Raw genomic sequence first — 17019 nt, 5'->3', positions numbered from 1 at the left:
ATGACTGTAATATACTGTAAACATAACTCTATTTTTGAGTAGTGTGAGGAAAATGTAAAAAGATTTCCCTGCAAAGGTAATTCTTACATGGGTATTAACAGCTGACACGACTAGATTTAAACCATTTGACACAATATCGGTGACAGTGGCATATGCCTCTGCCAATATTGCTTTCCAATATTGGTGTCTTTGTGGCAAAGGCATTATTTTTTTGCTTTCCTGGATTTCTAATTGAAAAGAAAATTGAAATACAAATGAACATTTTGGCAAAACATAATAATGAGCACATGTATTCATTTGTGATTACGCAGTTGAGTATCATTTAGATTAAGGTTAAAGTACAATGTGATTGAGTTTGCTTATTGGAAGAACTTGGAAAAAGGTAACAATAAATTCACACCTACAACAAAACTTATATTATCTGAGCTATGGTAACTGAGAGAGAGTGTGATGTCCAATTGGATAACCCAGGCATGTCAAATTTATTGTAAAACCCAGCATCTATAATGTGATTTTCTACTTAACTTTACCTTCCTAGACACTACCATGTATAATGAACTGGTTGTAAAACACACACAGTATTTTGAAAAGATTTAGATCTAGACACAATTTTTCATTTTTGATTTTTTATGCTTCATTGATCATAATTCCTACTTTCACTGGTTTGGATGTTTCTAAATTAATCAGATACTTTTAATATCAACTTAATTACTTAAAACATAATGATATACAAATGTATATAAGAAAATGAAAGTTTTCTTTAATGATTTTGTGGTGAAGTCTGTGAAAGTCCTTGGTTTTCCTGAAATTCATAAAATACCTCATAACAATATTTGCCATATCTCTTGTTCTTCAGAATTACTTGTAAAATTATCAGAAGTTATTCAGGATTTTTTAACAGCACTCTGTATAACTTAATTTGATAAAAAGCAGATGACAATGATTCACTTTCTTTCAAGAAATGATAAAATTAAGGCTAGGTAATTGAAAATTAGATAACAATGCACATACTAACAAGCACTGGTAGATGTGTGGAAATAATGCAGAGGCAGTATCAAAATCTTTTCTTTTTTTCTCTTATAATAGAAATAAATCATAAAGCACATAAGAGGTAAGCATTTTGCTGTTTGCAATTATATCACACTAGAATCATTTGAGAACAGTATTAAACAAGTCTAATAAATTTTCAGACTTCACCTTCTAATTGCATTTCCTAATTAAACAAAACAAGATGCATTCTGTTCTGCTAGTGATGATGAGCTCTGTGATGAGTTTTACACACCCAAATCACCCTGTTAAACCTTCCTATCCTTCTCAGTTACTGTAGCTCAGAGAATTTAAGTTTTGTTGTTATAGGACTGAATTTATTGTCTTTTTTCAAGATCTTCCAATAAGTAAGCTCAAAATTGGAAACAAAATCAAGTTCTGCTGACTTCAGCTTTGCTTGTTATGCTGAATCTTATCCAAAGTCTTATATTTGCTATAAAATAGAAACAGTTGTGATGCTCTCCAATAACAATAGCAACAAAAATGCTTGGCTACATCACTTCTCTGCCATTATTATTTTAGAAAATTGTTAACAAATTGATAACTAGTAAAAGAATTATAAATCACCTGTGATTGTTTAGTGTAACCACTGAAAATTCTGTTCTGTTTCTGAGCAGATCAGAGTCAGAAATAGCAGTTCCTTTTCATTCACTGGTGCCTCCCTCACAGTCACCTTTTTCATATGTCAGTCAAGGCCTTCCCCTTTTCACATCCTTTACTCTGTTTGCAAAAGACTAAAGACAACTGTTTCCATCCTGAACACCTGCACCTGCCAGAGTTTACATCATGGTTAGCAAAGATGAAATCTTAATCTGCATCCTGAGAAAAGCATGATGAAACTTTTATTCTAAAAAGTAAAAAACAGGCTCAATACAACCGAAGCTGAGTCACAAGGTCCAACCTCTCTTCCTTGTGGAATAAACTCAGGTGCTTGTGTTAAAGACCATTTTACACACTGCTAGATGTGTAAGCCTTTCCAATGGAGGCATACTTACCCAGCTCTCCCAAGAGTCAGAGTTTCTGTGCTGCAAGAAACTCTGAATGCAAGGCTATGTATGCAGGAATCTTTCCTCAGAAATTCCTTGAACGAGCTGTTTCTGGAATGAAGAAAACCACAACTCAATACATTCATTGTTTTTACTTTTGGCATGTACAGGCACATGACTTGTCCCCCAAAATAAAGAAACAAATACCCTTGCCATCAAGTTCTTCCAATTTAAAGTTCAATCCAAAATGTTCACTATTTCAAATTAACCAGAAAAAAATTATTGGTGAGAGAAAAAGGGGAGATAAAAATAAACAAATATGTATTGCATGCCCCTGTGCATGTTTCTCTTGTTTAATCCTCACAACATTCTTGTGAGGTTGCTACTATATTCTCCATTTGCTATAGAGCATACAAAAACTCAAGGGGTTAAATAATTTGCCTAAATTTACAAATCTGATAAATGGTACATTAAATAGAAAAATGAAACGAGTTTCTAATTATTAAGCATCTATTACTATTCTAGACATTGCACATTAGTCCTTAAATAGCTCTCTGAGTTAAGTGTTATTTTTTATTTGACAGATAAGTAAGCTAAGCCTCAAAGGAGTTAAGTGGTTTGCCCAAACTCACATAGCTATTCAGTCTGGACTCTAAGGGATGCCCCTCTTGGCACCAAAACTCATTTTTATCCCACCAGATCTCATTGCTTTCTGTCCGCCTGACTTGAAGGCTGACTTCTTGCCATTATATCACAATACCATCTGTCAGCTAATACTCATAGTCAAAATATCAAATGCAGAAACTATGAGCTCTGTGAAACAGCTTGACTTAATTTGAAAGCCAAACATCATCTAATAAGAAATTTGGAAGTAAAATACAAAATGGAAAAGTGGGAGTTCAGTATGACTCTGTGTTGCAACTTTGTGTGGATTAATTGCTTTGAAGATTGTTTGCCATTTTGAATGGTGGATGGAGTTGCAGGTTGGAGTAGCCTAACCTGAACTCTAATCTAGGCTAGTCTTAGCAGGACATATTTTCTCATCTAGAAAATTATTTTATTAGATTTAAAAATAAAACCAAGAATCTTACTTAAAAAGTACTATTGTACTTATTTATAATTGGTTTCACTCTGAAATATATAATATATAACTCTAGGATCCCTTAATAAACTTACCACTGAAAAAGAAAAGAAAAAGATGATAAGGTTCTGTCCAAACCATAGATTGTCTTGAGAAAAATCATTGTAAGATTTTTAAAAATATGTCTTATTTTACATAAAACCAAGTGAAAACTATAAGGTGGTGCTTAATGCAAAGAAAAGTCATGATTATTGGCTTATGTTCTAATGGCATTAGGCCGGGATCTAAAGACACTTTGTCAATTTGAAACATTTTTTACTGTGATGATTCATCATTTCATTTATTCTTTTTAAAATTTGGATTATTTTTACTGATTTATTTGAGAGAGATGGGGAGAAAGAGATACCTTGTTCCATTTATTTATGCATTCATTGGTTGATTCTTGTATGTGCCCTGGCTGGGGATTGAACTCCCAACCTTGGCGTATCAGGATGATACTTTAACCAGCTGAGCTATCCAGCCAGGTCCTCACTATTTTGTTTAAAGAATCTCAAAATTAAGTGTAGATTCTTGAGTAGCTTCTTGTATCCCAAAGGATTTATTTGTTGTTGCTGAAACTGATTCCAGGTAAAACAAGAGGTATCTTCATGACAATCAGGCCTGATAGCGGTTTCCTTGAGCATGGAAAACTAAGTAATAGATGTAAGATATAATGGCCTAATAGAAGTGTTTGCAGATGTAGATATTGAATGTAATACTTTTTAACAATTGCAAGTAATTATTACATGTAACAAAAGAAAAGATTAATAAACTTCTTCCGTACATATTAATTTAAAACACCCAAATGGAGAACATTTTAACAAGTAATAAAAAAATGGTAGCCATTTACTCTTATTTATTTCCGTGCCTTCATGGTACTTATTGACTCAAAATATTTATTAAGTCCATAAAAGATACTATGAGGTACAGCTGAGGAACTTCACAATAAAAGAAGCATGAATATTGCAATATTAGCTATTTTCCCCCTTTTTCAAAAAGAGGACAAATTAACAAGACTTTTTAAAAGAGTACTTTCAATGTGAATGAACAATAATTCAATTGCTCTTTATAAATTGTGAGTCCCCTTTCTATGTCCATGTCAGTAATTGGGTAGGGTGTCTTTTCTTTCCCTCTCTTTAAGGGTGAAAAATTACTTTTTGAGCCTATGAAATTTTTAAGGTTGTAACAATTTGATGGTCTATTTCCTTAGAAACTAATGTGTTTGTAACAATGTTGCCAATGCTTGAGATAACTCGAGACAGCAAGATAGTTTAAAATTACCTTTCATGTTGAAAACTTTGAAATTACTTAAGAATCCAGTGATATTTAAAATATAAGTGGAAACTTATCAACAAGCAAACAAGTGAGCAAAACAGAACCAGAAACATGGAAATAAAGTACAAACTGATGGACCAGAGGGGAGCAGGGAGCCAGGTAATGAGGGGGAAAAAAGGAAAGGGTCAAGTCAAGGAATAAGTATAAAGGACCCATGGACAAGGACAACAGGAGGGAGGATTGGATATGGGAGGGGCAGGGTGAGCAGGGCAGGGGAGAGTAATGGAGGAAAAATGGGACAACTGTAACTGAACAACAATAAAAAAAACATAGTATAAAATAATTGCTACACAACAAAGAAGTATGAATATCTTCTGAGTTAAAGTATAAAATCAAAACATAATAAAACTGTAATAAATTAAATTAAGATCCAGAAAGTCACCTCGGGGGAGTTGATAGCTGTTGTAGTACCATGACTTGATTGTAACTAATGTATGAACAATGATTGAGTATATGAATTGATCAATCAGTGGAGAGTTTGGCTACCAATGAAGAAGACAAGCTGAAAGAAACAATGTTTGCTACTTCAAAAGCAGTAGCAAAAGCATGCACCCAAGGGGTGCATGGTATGATGGCAGAGATATATTTTATCTTTGTCCTGGTTCCTGGAACAGAGCTTCTAATACCTTTGGAATTCCTTGAGGGATAGGATCATCTTTAGTTATTCATAACAAACCCCTTCCAACCATATCTGAGTTTATGCTAATGAAGTGAGTCTCAGTGACTCCCAGAGAGCTTCAGGATGAAAGCTGGTTGCCAGGAAGACCAAGACATGATCAAAGGGTTGGCTTGGAAATTTCAGTCCTGCAGGTGCAAGACTGACTTCTGGGTAGGGCAGGGGAGCTGAGGGTTGAGTTCAGTTACCAATAGCCAATGATTTAATTTAACAAATTTTTAACGAATTTATGATTATAGTTTGCTAAAATTTTAACAAATTTATAATTCCTGCTCAATACACAAACATATCTGAGAGAGCCATGCATTGAAACAGCTGAAGGTGGGTAAGTCCAAGTGAGCAGGGGAGAAGGGAAGAGAGAAGATTAAGATGAGTGCCACAGGCACAACCCAGAGATCACAGCGGGTCTTGGGAGAGGAGAGGTGCAGGTGGTGGTAACCTGCACTCTCTGCAGCCTGGAGAAGCAAAAAGATAAGAGAGATTTCTCCCTGAGTGGTCAGTACACTGGCTGAGCCCTGTGACCAGGTGGCGGCAGAGCACAGAGGTGCGGCTGTGACTGTCTGGCAGCCGCCATTGCCAGGCAGCAAATCAAAGCCATGGAGCCTGGCCGCCTTCTCTCACCCTCCCAGAGCTAGCAGCAGGCCCCAGAAGAAGCTCTAACAGTGAGTGTCAGACTACAGAGCACACTGTTTGCAGCCCTGAAAACTGAGAGGCAGAAACATTTTACTCTGAGCGTCAGACACACGCTGCAGGTAATCTCAGTGACGGGGTTGAAGATACAGAACTGCGGTGGCTGAGGTCAAGCAGTCGCCGTTACTGGGAGGAGAACGAAGCCACGCACCAGCCAGCCTCTCCCAGCTCACCTGCCCCCACCCATTGCAGCTGAGCCCAGCTAGGGCATGCAGCACACTTTGAGCAGTGAGGGCAGCATTTGCTTGCAGAGGACAGATATGGGATTTCACGGGTTGGAATGCCATTACCGACCACATTCCCCCATGGGACTGGTGCCCTGAAATGGTGGCCACCTTGTCACAGAGGAGATGCCACCTCCTCAGGTAACACAGGGTTGAAGAGATCCAGAGCAGTGCAAGAGAAACTAAAAACTGCACTTCAGCACCACCTACTGGAAAACAAAAGAAAGACTTCTCATCAACCTACTAAACTGAAGTGTCCCTCTTAAATAAAAAGCAGATTTTGTTCCTACAGGTGCCTAGGCAGAGAAGGAATTCATCGAGTAATACTGACTAATCAAGGTAACAAAGCTGCTCAGAAAAAAACGATGAAAAATCTCCAGAAACATAAATATGTGATTTAAATGGCAGATAATTCATTTGCATAAGCATAATGGAAAATAACCACTCCTCTCCCTGCCCCACTCCAAAAAAACCCTGAGACACTTAAAAAAGAAAAAAAAAAGAGGCAAAAGAGTAAGAAATCATAGAATTCCATACAGAAATACAAAGGGGAAACAAAAACAATGGAGACACGGAGCTACCAGAAAACAAAAATAAAAGGGTTGTAGAAAATCCTCATAAGTCAATAATCACCCTAAATGTAAATTGACCAAACTTACCAATAAAATGGCACAGAGGAGCAGACTGGATTAAAAACAAAACCCAACCATATGCTGCCTTCAGGAGACACATCTCAGCTATAAGGACAAATATAGACTCAAAGTGGAAGAACAGAAAATGATTTTCCAAGCAAATGTCATCCAGAGAAAAGCTGGTGCAGCCATACTTATTTCTGAAAAAATAGATTTCAAGATAAAAACAGTGATGAGAGACAAAGATGGCCATTTTGTAATGGTAAAGGGGACAATATATCAAGAAGATAACACTTCTCAATATGTATGCACCCAATCAGGGGGCACTGAAACATTCTTTTTCTTTTCATCATATCCATCTCCAATGACATTTTAAAATTTCTCTATTTTCCTCTAATCTACAATACCACCTAAACATCCCCTCACCAAACAAAGACTAAACTTTATGCTTAACAGAAATAATTGAAATCATCATTTGGAATATTCAACTTCAAACCTATCACCCTACCTATGTTTAAAAGCAACCACTTTCTTTCTTTCTGTTTGTTTTAGGAGTGCCCCTCTGGTCTAAAGTTAATCCCTGCACCAGTGTGTTGCCCTCAGGGACCCAGAATTATCAATTATTTTTTAATCTAGTATAATCATCCACATATATCAACCCTATATTTAAATTCCTCCAACTATATCACATGAATAATAAACAAACACCTTCCCTATCACATGCCCATACCTAAACCCTGACCTTTCACTCTTCTTCTACTTAATAGAAAACCTCTGGAATGTCTTGTCCTTGGCTCCATTCCTTCCTGTTGCATGTAGCTCACTTCCTCATGTTCTAGCCTCACATGTCTCTCTAATCTGACTGTGGTTTCCAAGTTCCACAAACACCGCACTTATCAAGGCCTCCAGGCCTTTATATTTCTCCAAAGATCTTTTTCCCCCTGTTTTTTCTTTTCTATGAATGAGAATCATCTGCATGTGAACTAACTTTTTCTTGAAATACCTCTGTTCACCACTTTACAAGGCACCCTACTCTCCTCATTCTCTTTTCTAGGCACACCCTCCTCTTCATAGCCACAAAATGCTGGTATTTCTCATAGCTCATTTTGAGGCCCTCTACTCTTTTCATTTTGCACTTTCTTCCTAGACAATCACATCTGCCCTCAACTACATTTCAAACCAAATATTGCCTATATAATTATAGCTTAGTTCTCTCTTCTAAGTTCCAGTCAGCATATCCAGCCACTGCCAACAATTCAACTTGGGTATCCCAAAGGGACTTCAAATTCAACATGACCAAGACTGGATTCATGACTTCAGCCTCCAATCCTGCTCCCCCCTAGGATTTCCTATTTCAGTTTATGATAACTTCCATCTCTGTCTCCTGTTGTGCAGTCATAGCCTAAGGGTCATGTTTGTGAGTTTTTCCTCCTTTGCTCATATCTAATATAGTAAAAATTCCTACTGATATTTCCTCTTAATGAATCTCATATCCTTTTTCCTCTTTCCTCTTTAGTTGATAGTTATAAAATTTATCATGTCTTGATTGGGATGTTTTCTTGTACAGACTCTTGCCTACCTCCAATTCATTACACACACTACAACCAGAGTCACTCTTTGTTCAAAACTTAAATGTAAGTTTTAACAATCCTCTAAGTCCCTGTATGGTCTGGCCTCTTGCCCCAGCCTCATAGAGTGCTCTCACTCTGTTCTCCTCCACACTGTCTTCACTTTGTAATTATGTGCTCATTTGTGTATTTTTAAATTAGTATTTGAGGAAATGAGCTATATTTGAGAAAAATGGCTATATTTGTTTTTGTATCCTAAGACCTATCACAGTCTTTGGCACATAGTAGGCATTTAATAAACATTTTATGAAAATAATACTATAATCATATAAAAGGGAGCTGTAATTTTTCTTCCATAATCATCACCCAAGGACCTATTTATTTATTTGAGAGAGAGAGAGAGAGAGAGAGGGAGGGAGAAAGAGAGACATAGATGTGTGAGAGAGAGACATAGATGTGAGAGAGAAACATCAATCAGTTGCCTCAATGTATGCACCCCAGGGAATCAAACCTAGGTATGTGCCCTGACTGGAAATTGAATCTACAATCTTCTGGTGTACGGGACAGTGCTCCAAGCAACCAAGCCACCCAGCCAGGGCGGGGCTGTCAATTTTTGAAGAATTTTGCTGTTGTTTTTTCATGTAGGCTGGAGAAGGTAGCTTGGGAATTTGGGGTCTGAAAAAAGCAAGAGAGCAGATCAATAATCAAAGTAAGACAGAAAGTTCAATACTGTGGTGGTGGAGAAATTGCCACTTAGGGGTGGTCTATAATGGGCCATGCCAGTAATGTTGGGAAGCAGTGATACCCAGTCAAACTTTTTGTATATTTTTTTGTCCTTTGGAAGTTTCCATATGAGACAGATTTCCCACAAATTAGTTAACAAGTCAAGTGTTACTCATTTCCTGGGAAATAAAGATAAGATTATATACAGGTGCTGGGACTAATTAGACCAGCAAGAGTAAAGCAGCATATTGAGATAGCAGTTAGATGGCAAGATGTGATTAGAGAAGAGATTCTAGCAACAGTAGTTTGGAGTGTGAGATAACAAATGACAGCTTGGGGAATAAAGTCTTAGAAATATTTGAGAAATGAATGAATGTTTTATAGTTATAACATATGGGAGTCATAAAGCAGTTTATTTAGATATTAAAAGGAAGGTATGATCCAAGAAGATTTTTTAAAAAACAGGATAATCAGTTTTGCAAAGAGCAAGAATAGACCAAGATTTGAACATTGATAGAGTTATTTGCTTAGGCAGTAGATTCAAGAATGTTATTCCATTGGCAAAATAATCACACTATGAAGATAAATGCATCAAACTACTTTAGTCTGATATCATTAAATATTCAAATTACTTATTAATTTTCCCTTGATCTGAATCCATGCTCACCTGGCAAACTTCTGATTTTATCTAGCTTCCCATGTAAGACTAACCAAGAGACATCACTCATCAGTGTTTATGGCAGTTCATTTCTCACTGTGAATTAATAAATCAATGTTCTGATTTTATCGATCTACCTCAAGCATGTGTTTATCTTAAAAATGAAACCACTTTCCATTTGCTGTTGGAGTCAGTTTTCAAAGTTAACAAGATTAAGAGCTAGCCTCTGGACTGTGAAATTCTACCAAAGAAGGTCATTCTTTAGGGTCCTGTCTGAGTGGGATCCTTTTCCAAATGATTCTCCTCTTTCTCACTTGTACATTTTCTCTGCTTACCACCTTACCTATAAGGATATGGGTTAAAAATATTCATTATAAAAGTATGAATTTAGTCACTTATTTTGAGAATGTATAGCCTATATAGGAAGAAGCATCTTTACAAATACTTTCATGTATTCAAAATATTTATTGACTGAATAGTTATATATGTTAATGATATAGAAAATAAGTACCAGAATAAAATTATTTTAAAAACAAAGTAAAATAACTGCATTTAAATTTAAAAAATTAAGTCAACTTCAGCTAGAGAAATTAAGGAAAGCTACATGGAGGAAATGAGCATTAAGTTCAAGTTGAAAGATGAGAGATTTCAGTAAGAAGAGATTTTAGGATAGCAGAAAGAGCAAAAGAGTAGAAGAGAATAGGATGTGTTCAAATGCTGCAAGTAAAACAATATTACTTGTTATGAATTGATTTGTTCCCCTTCCTTTCTCTCCCAATTCACATATCAAAGTCCTAACTTCAGGACCTTAATATGTGACCTTATTTGGAAATAATGTCGTTGAAGATATAAATACTTAAGACAAGATCATTAGGGTCAGTTCTAACTCAATATAACTGGTGTCATTATAAGAAAGGAGACATTTGGACACAGGGATATACACAGGAGAATGCCACATAAACATGAAGATAGCCCTCCACAAACCACAGCCAAAGGACTGAACAGATCTTATTTTTACAGCTCTTAGAAAAAAAAAAAAACAGCAGACACCTGGAGCTGGGACATCTGGCCTCTAGAACTGTGGGACAGCAACACTCTGTTGTTTAAGCCTTACAGTTTGTGGTACTTTGCTATGGTCACCTTAGCAAACTATCACACCATTATTGTAATGGGAATTCCAGACATAAAGTCCCAGGAAATGAGTAAGTAAGTGTTTGAAAGGGTTTTCTTATTTTTTAAAGTCATAAACACTCAGCAAATAATTCAGTGTTTTATCTTAAAAAGGATAGAAAGGGGCAGGAAAATAATTATTTATTAATCCCTGGCCAGTTAACAAGCATCATTAAGCAACTTTATCTCATTTATTTCTCACAGGAAACCCTGGGGAATGTGCTATTAATCTAGCTATAAACTGTACATCAGTTATCAGAACTAACCCACCCAGGCACTCCATAAATGTGTTGAGTGAATGAGCCAGTAAGTAATGGAACTGCCTTGTCTGGGCTCAGCCACTCAGAAGTCTTAGCATAGTGTTTTCTGCTTGGTAGGTTTTTTATAATATTTCTTAAGTATGTTACCACATGTCCTGACTCTCTTCACAGTTCCTATTAAATGTAAGACATAATACATTTTCTCAGTTTTTTAAGAGTTAGTATCTCAAACAGGAAGATCCATTTTCTCCTATTTAATAACAAGGTCATATACCATTTCAGGTTAAAATACTGTGTTTTTTTAAAGATTTTATTTATTTATTTTTAGAAAGGGAAGGGAGGGAGGGAGGGGGGAGAGAGAGAGAGAGAGAGGGAGGGAGAGAGAGAGAGAGAGAGAGAGAGAGAGAGAAGAGAAACATCAATGTGTGGTTGCTGGGGGCTGTGGCCTACAACCCAAGCATGTGCCCTGACTGGGAATTGAACCTGTGATGCTGTAGTTCGCAGCCTGTGCTCAATCCACTGAGCTATGCCAGCCAGGGCTAAAATACTGTGTTTTTTCATATAACCTTCTATTAAGGAGAAACTAGCTCCATATGTGCACTGCCTACATACCTTATCCTCTGTTTGAAGAAAATTACTTGTTTGGTTTCTAATTCATATTTATCACTAGGTCATGGAGAATGCCAGCATGGCTAATCTAGGGAAGTGCTTGTTTTCAGTACCTTTTCCCTATTTCTATGCATATTCTACATGCTTTCCTCTTCCAAGCATTTGTGACCAAATTGAGTAAAAATCAGAATGGTCTAGAAAGGCTTTCTTTTGCAGTGATATCATCTTTTCTAAGACTCCTGTATTCTTCTTAAGCCTGATCAACTAGAGAGAGTGATAATGTAGAACTGCCCAGGTTATTATACTGAAGAAAAACTACTGATTTTCTATCCCTTTTCAAGAAGCATTATAAAATGCTGTGGCCTAGTCCACATATTCACCCATGTAATATTCATTTCTGAATATTGTGGGGAAAGAGGTGTTTAAGGCTAATTAACCTGTAAATTCTCTTAAATAAGAAGAAAGGAGACTTGAACTCAAGCCGAGATTCTTCTCAAATGGATGCCTACCTGTACCTGTGGAAGACTGGGAGGGAGACCACCACATGAGAAGCTGAGAGCCTTATGAAAAAGAAAGGAAAAATTTACCTCAAGGGTATATAAAGTTGACATGCTTCAAGCTAATGATTATGGAGAGTGAGGGATGATATTAAGCTAGGCATGCTGCCTATTGCTCAGGTTGACTCCAGGTGTGATCACCAAATGTTCTGAGTCCTAGGGAAAGAATACTACCATACCATAATGAATGGAGAGCCTTTCTATAATCACCCTGACACTGACATAAGCAGTCACTCTGGCAGGCCCAGCAAGGAGTCTTGGGGAGTCTTGGGGAGGTGTATCTAAAGCCAGAGTGTAGTTCTGACCTAGCTGTGCTTCCCTGTTACTCAGCAGGGGCTGTGACACTTGAACTGGTCATTGATAAACATAAGTACCTTGGTGGGATTCTGCCCCAGGGGTGGTGAGCTGGAGCTCTCAAGAATGAAGGAAAACAATGCACTTTGCTGGTAGGCATATGTTCTTCCTCTTAGCTTTCAGGAACATGACTTCCTGGGGTCCCTGAGACCTGTTTGAGGGCGCTTAACTATATGAGTGTCTCTGAAGAGTGTGCAGGTGATAGATTAGACAAGCACAGTTTTTACCTTGCCTGGCACTCTACACTCTTGCCACAGTGAACTTCTATTTAATCCTGGAATATGGCAGGGTTGTTCTCTCTGAAGTTCCTCAAACTGGTGTCCTCCTCTGAAAACACTTTCTCTGGGTCTTGGATGGCTGGACTTCCCCTTCTTCAAGTCTCAAATCAAGTGTAAGTCTTTCAGAGAAGCCTTTCCTGGGTTCTCCATCCATCCAGATGCGTCATTAATGACACCAGCCCTGACATATGAAACCAGTCTGGCTGGGTAGTTTTCACATCACTTATAAATACAGCATTTTAAAATAAATGTCTACTATATATGTACTATTGTTATTTATTATTGTATCTCATCATGTGTCTCTCCCAGTGAACTTAAGCTTTGAGAAGACAAGCACCCTACTTGGCTTTTTCCTTTTCAATGGCTAGTGTCTAAAGAACTTGTTAACAGTATGAGTCCTAATCATTCAACAAGTATGGAGGAAAAGCTTGCAATAAAAATGCAAGGGAATGACCTTATTTTAACCACATCTTATTATAAAGTGAGCATCTATAATAATCCTGGGACTCAAGATGAATAAGATTGTTTAAGGTCAAGGCATCATTACTGGGTCTCAGAGAATGTCCTGAATTCAGTTGAGGAGCCTAAAGCACAGAGGCTTATTGGAATCCATCCTTCACAGGGTGATATTGGTGCTCAGGTGGCCCACCTTCATCTTTTGCAAGGGTGCAAGAGTAGCCAGGCATGCAACCTTGGCCAGGCAGTATCTTTAATCTCACTGGAGTGGCACTAAGTAAGTACCTTCTCAGAGCATGCATGAGCCTCCTTTGCTAACATTTCTTTGTTCAGCAGTTGCCATGGCACCGACCTGCCTGGTTGATGTCTAAATATAGTGATAAAAGATTTCTTCTGCTCTCAAACAACTAAAAGACAAAATTGAAGAGCAAAGAAAAATAAATGCTCCTGTACCATTATTTTTGAGGGGGAGTATATATTTTAATCTATTATTTTCAGATATAAGTAAGAAAGTAATTTATAGTTTTTATTTATAAGAAGTTATTTGTTGCATTATCATAGTGATGTTGTATTAAAGTTTGATTTTTGTAAGTATAGGCTTTTTTGGAGGTGGGGTGGTGATTAACAAATAACTATGTCTTGTAATGACTATTTTAATAATTCTCAGGTAGGATTACATACATGAAAATAACCCGGAAGTAACACCTTGTTACTAAGACAATGTGTTTTAGTACAAACACATTGTTGCTCACACTTGTTGCTCAAAACAGGCTGAGGGGAGAAAATATATATTAAGAGAAAAAAGGTGGGGTATAATTTGTCTATCCAAAATCTTAAGCCAATGAGAAATGAGACACTGCAGTGCTTCGTGGCCACATATCATAGAACACTTCAGTTTAGAACTAGCCAAGATGAGAGTCCATTACAATGGCCATATTTATTAAAAGGTCACTGTAAGAATTTGTTCTCTTCCTTTTCCAGAATACTGAGCAATGACTTGAACTTTGAGAGAACTCACAAAATGTGAAGCACTCAGAAAGAAAAGGGAGTGTATTAAATCTTTTGAGACCTCACCTTTGCTCAATATGTGGACCACAGCACAGGTATGATGAGGTATAAGATGTGCACTATTCCCAGAATCCCATTAACTCATCATTTGGCTATTTCACTCAAAGTGTGGCATCCTCACAGAAAATTCTTATTGTTACCTAGAGCCATTACCTTTGCCACTTCCTCACATAAACTACCTCTCCCCACCAGTTTTGTTATATCTATTCAGGCTTAGTTTCACCAGAAACCTTTTCCAAGACCTCTACTTTAGAGCACTCATTTTCTTTAACAGCCATAATGTTTATAGTTTTATCTCTCCCCATGTGCTCCTGTATCCTTGAAGTCAGTGGTCATTTCTTCATTTAAGAAGCACATACCTTAAACTGTTCATCACCCCAATCAAGTGGAGAAAATGTACTGAAAAAAACATATAAATATGACTATAAATTGTGACAAGTGAAAAAAGAAACAAATATGAACAAAAAATTCACTGAAGCTTAGTGATAGAAGAGGAAATTGACAGAAAATGATGTAGCACAGCTCATCAAGAAAGCATTCATGGTGGGTTTCAGAAGTAACTATTCAAAGTCTAAGATGTTATTCTGAGGACAAGGGAGTCCAATGAAAGGATTTAAGCAAGAGAGTGACATAATCTGTTATATATTCCATCACATATTTCTATGAAACAATCAGCTCAACTTCAGACATATAGTAAAGTTTGTTATTCAGTCCATGTGAAGAAAATAACAAAGTAATGGGAATTAAACTGAGTTAGCACCAAAATACCTTTAGATAGACATGCTCAGTAGTAATCCTCTACTGTTTTAAGGGGACAAACTCTAGAAAAGGTTACAAGTTTTGTTATATTCTTTATTCTCTCTGTTGGAAATTTTGTCAAATTAAGTAATTTGGTCAATTTGCATAGACAACTAGAGTTACCAAATTTAGAGTTCAGTCACTGTTCCTAAACAAATTCTATTTTAATGACAAGTTTTAATCAAAAAGTAATTTTTAACATGTTTTGGGTCTTTAATCAGTGGAAGCAACTTATGTCTCTGGCAGTTGAGAAAAAAACATACAAAAAGTATATTATGCTCTTCATATGCTCTTCAAGAGGCAACGTAGCTAAAATGTTGTGCTATAGTTCATCAATACCTTAAAGTCTCTCTCTAGACCTATTCAAATACACAGATCAGCTGTGATGACTTATTTCCTTCATTTAACCAATAAGTAGGTATTAAGCACCTATGTGATGCATAAAAACCTATTCTAAATGTTGATGGAGCAAAATGCTAGGGACGGGCAGTATAGAAATGCATTCTTTTGTTATCCCTTTACCTTATTTACCTGGCTTATTTGTGGGTATGCAATTTGGTTTCCATTGTTACTGTCTTTGAATATAAAACTGAATGTTAAATTTAATTTCCATTGACCCTGCAGCTGGTGTTTGGCTGACAGGGGAAGAGTTTACCATTTTTCTAAATGAGTTTTTAGATCATGGCAAATCTATTTCAATATTGATGTTTTCCATTCTCCTTTGTATCTTGCCAATCTTTAAGGCACAACAGAGCTAATATTTGTTCTCACTACCTGAGTTGTTATATAACTAATTCAATATTTTGACAGTGCTTTATTTCAGTGGTTAAATATAGTGGCAACTCACTAGCATCTTGAGGTAAAATAAAGTCTTACAAAAAGAGAATATTTCATAAGAATGACAATGCAAATTTCTTTTTTCTTTTTTAATTATACATTATTATTATGTTATTACAGTTGTCCCAATTTTCCCCCTTTGCCCCAGCCCACCCAGCACACCCCATTCCCTCAGGAAATGAAGAATTCATTAAACATCAGAAAGTTAAAGTGATATAAGTTGGTTCAGCTCCAGCACTCAAAATATCTCCTGGTATAGATAATTATCACTTTATTTTTCAAATGGGAAAAACAAGGCAGCAGACTTAAATGATTCTGTGTTAGTGTTCAGGACTGTGTCTGTGTCTCCTACACTGAACACAAATGTAACCAAAAGTAGTGATTATAACAACCAACTCAGCTAAGTGTTGGGCAATGCTGGACACTGTCCTAAGTGTCTTACGGGGTGCGTTTTAACAAAAGCCCTAGGAGACTGGTGCTATTTTCATCTTCATTTTATAAATTAAAAAGAAAACATAACACAGAGTGGTTTACTATGGCAGAGGTAGGGGTAGAGCTAAGGCAACCTCTCTGTGAAGTCTGTGTTCCTAAGTGCTGCTACTGCCCCAAACCAAGAGGTGGAATTGCAATGACTAGCTCTTAAGTGAGCAGGGAAGAAAAGGAAAGAGGTTGAGAGGACCATCAGGAGAAAGCATATAAGACAGAGGGTGCCCCGGATGGTGTGACACAGTAGATTGAGTACCAGCCTGCAAACCCAAACGTCAAGTGTTCGATATGTGGTCAGGATGCATGCCTGGGTTGCAGGCCAGGTCCCCAGCTGCAGGTGTGTGCGAGAGGCAACCAATTGATGGTTTCTCTCTTTCTCCCCCTGCCCTGCCCCTCTCTCTAGAAATAAATACAATTTTTAAAAAGAGACAGAGGGCAAGAGGAAGAATGATGCTTTCAGCCAGGAAAAATAATGGAGCACCCTGAA

Source organism: Phyllostomus discolor, chromosome 7 (genome assembly GCF_004126475.2).
Source record: "Phyllostomus discolor isolate MPI-MPIP mPhyDis1 chromosome 7, mPhyDis1.pri.v3, whole genome shotgun sequence".
Taxonomy (NCBI): Eukaryota; Metazoa; Chordata; class Mammalia; order Chiroptera; family Phyllostomidae; genus Phyllostomus; species Phyllostomus discolor.
The sequence above is the reverse complement of the archived record's forward strand: the minus strand, read 5'-3'. Positions refer to the sequence as shown.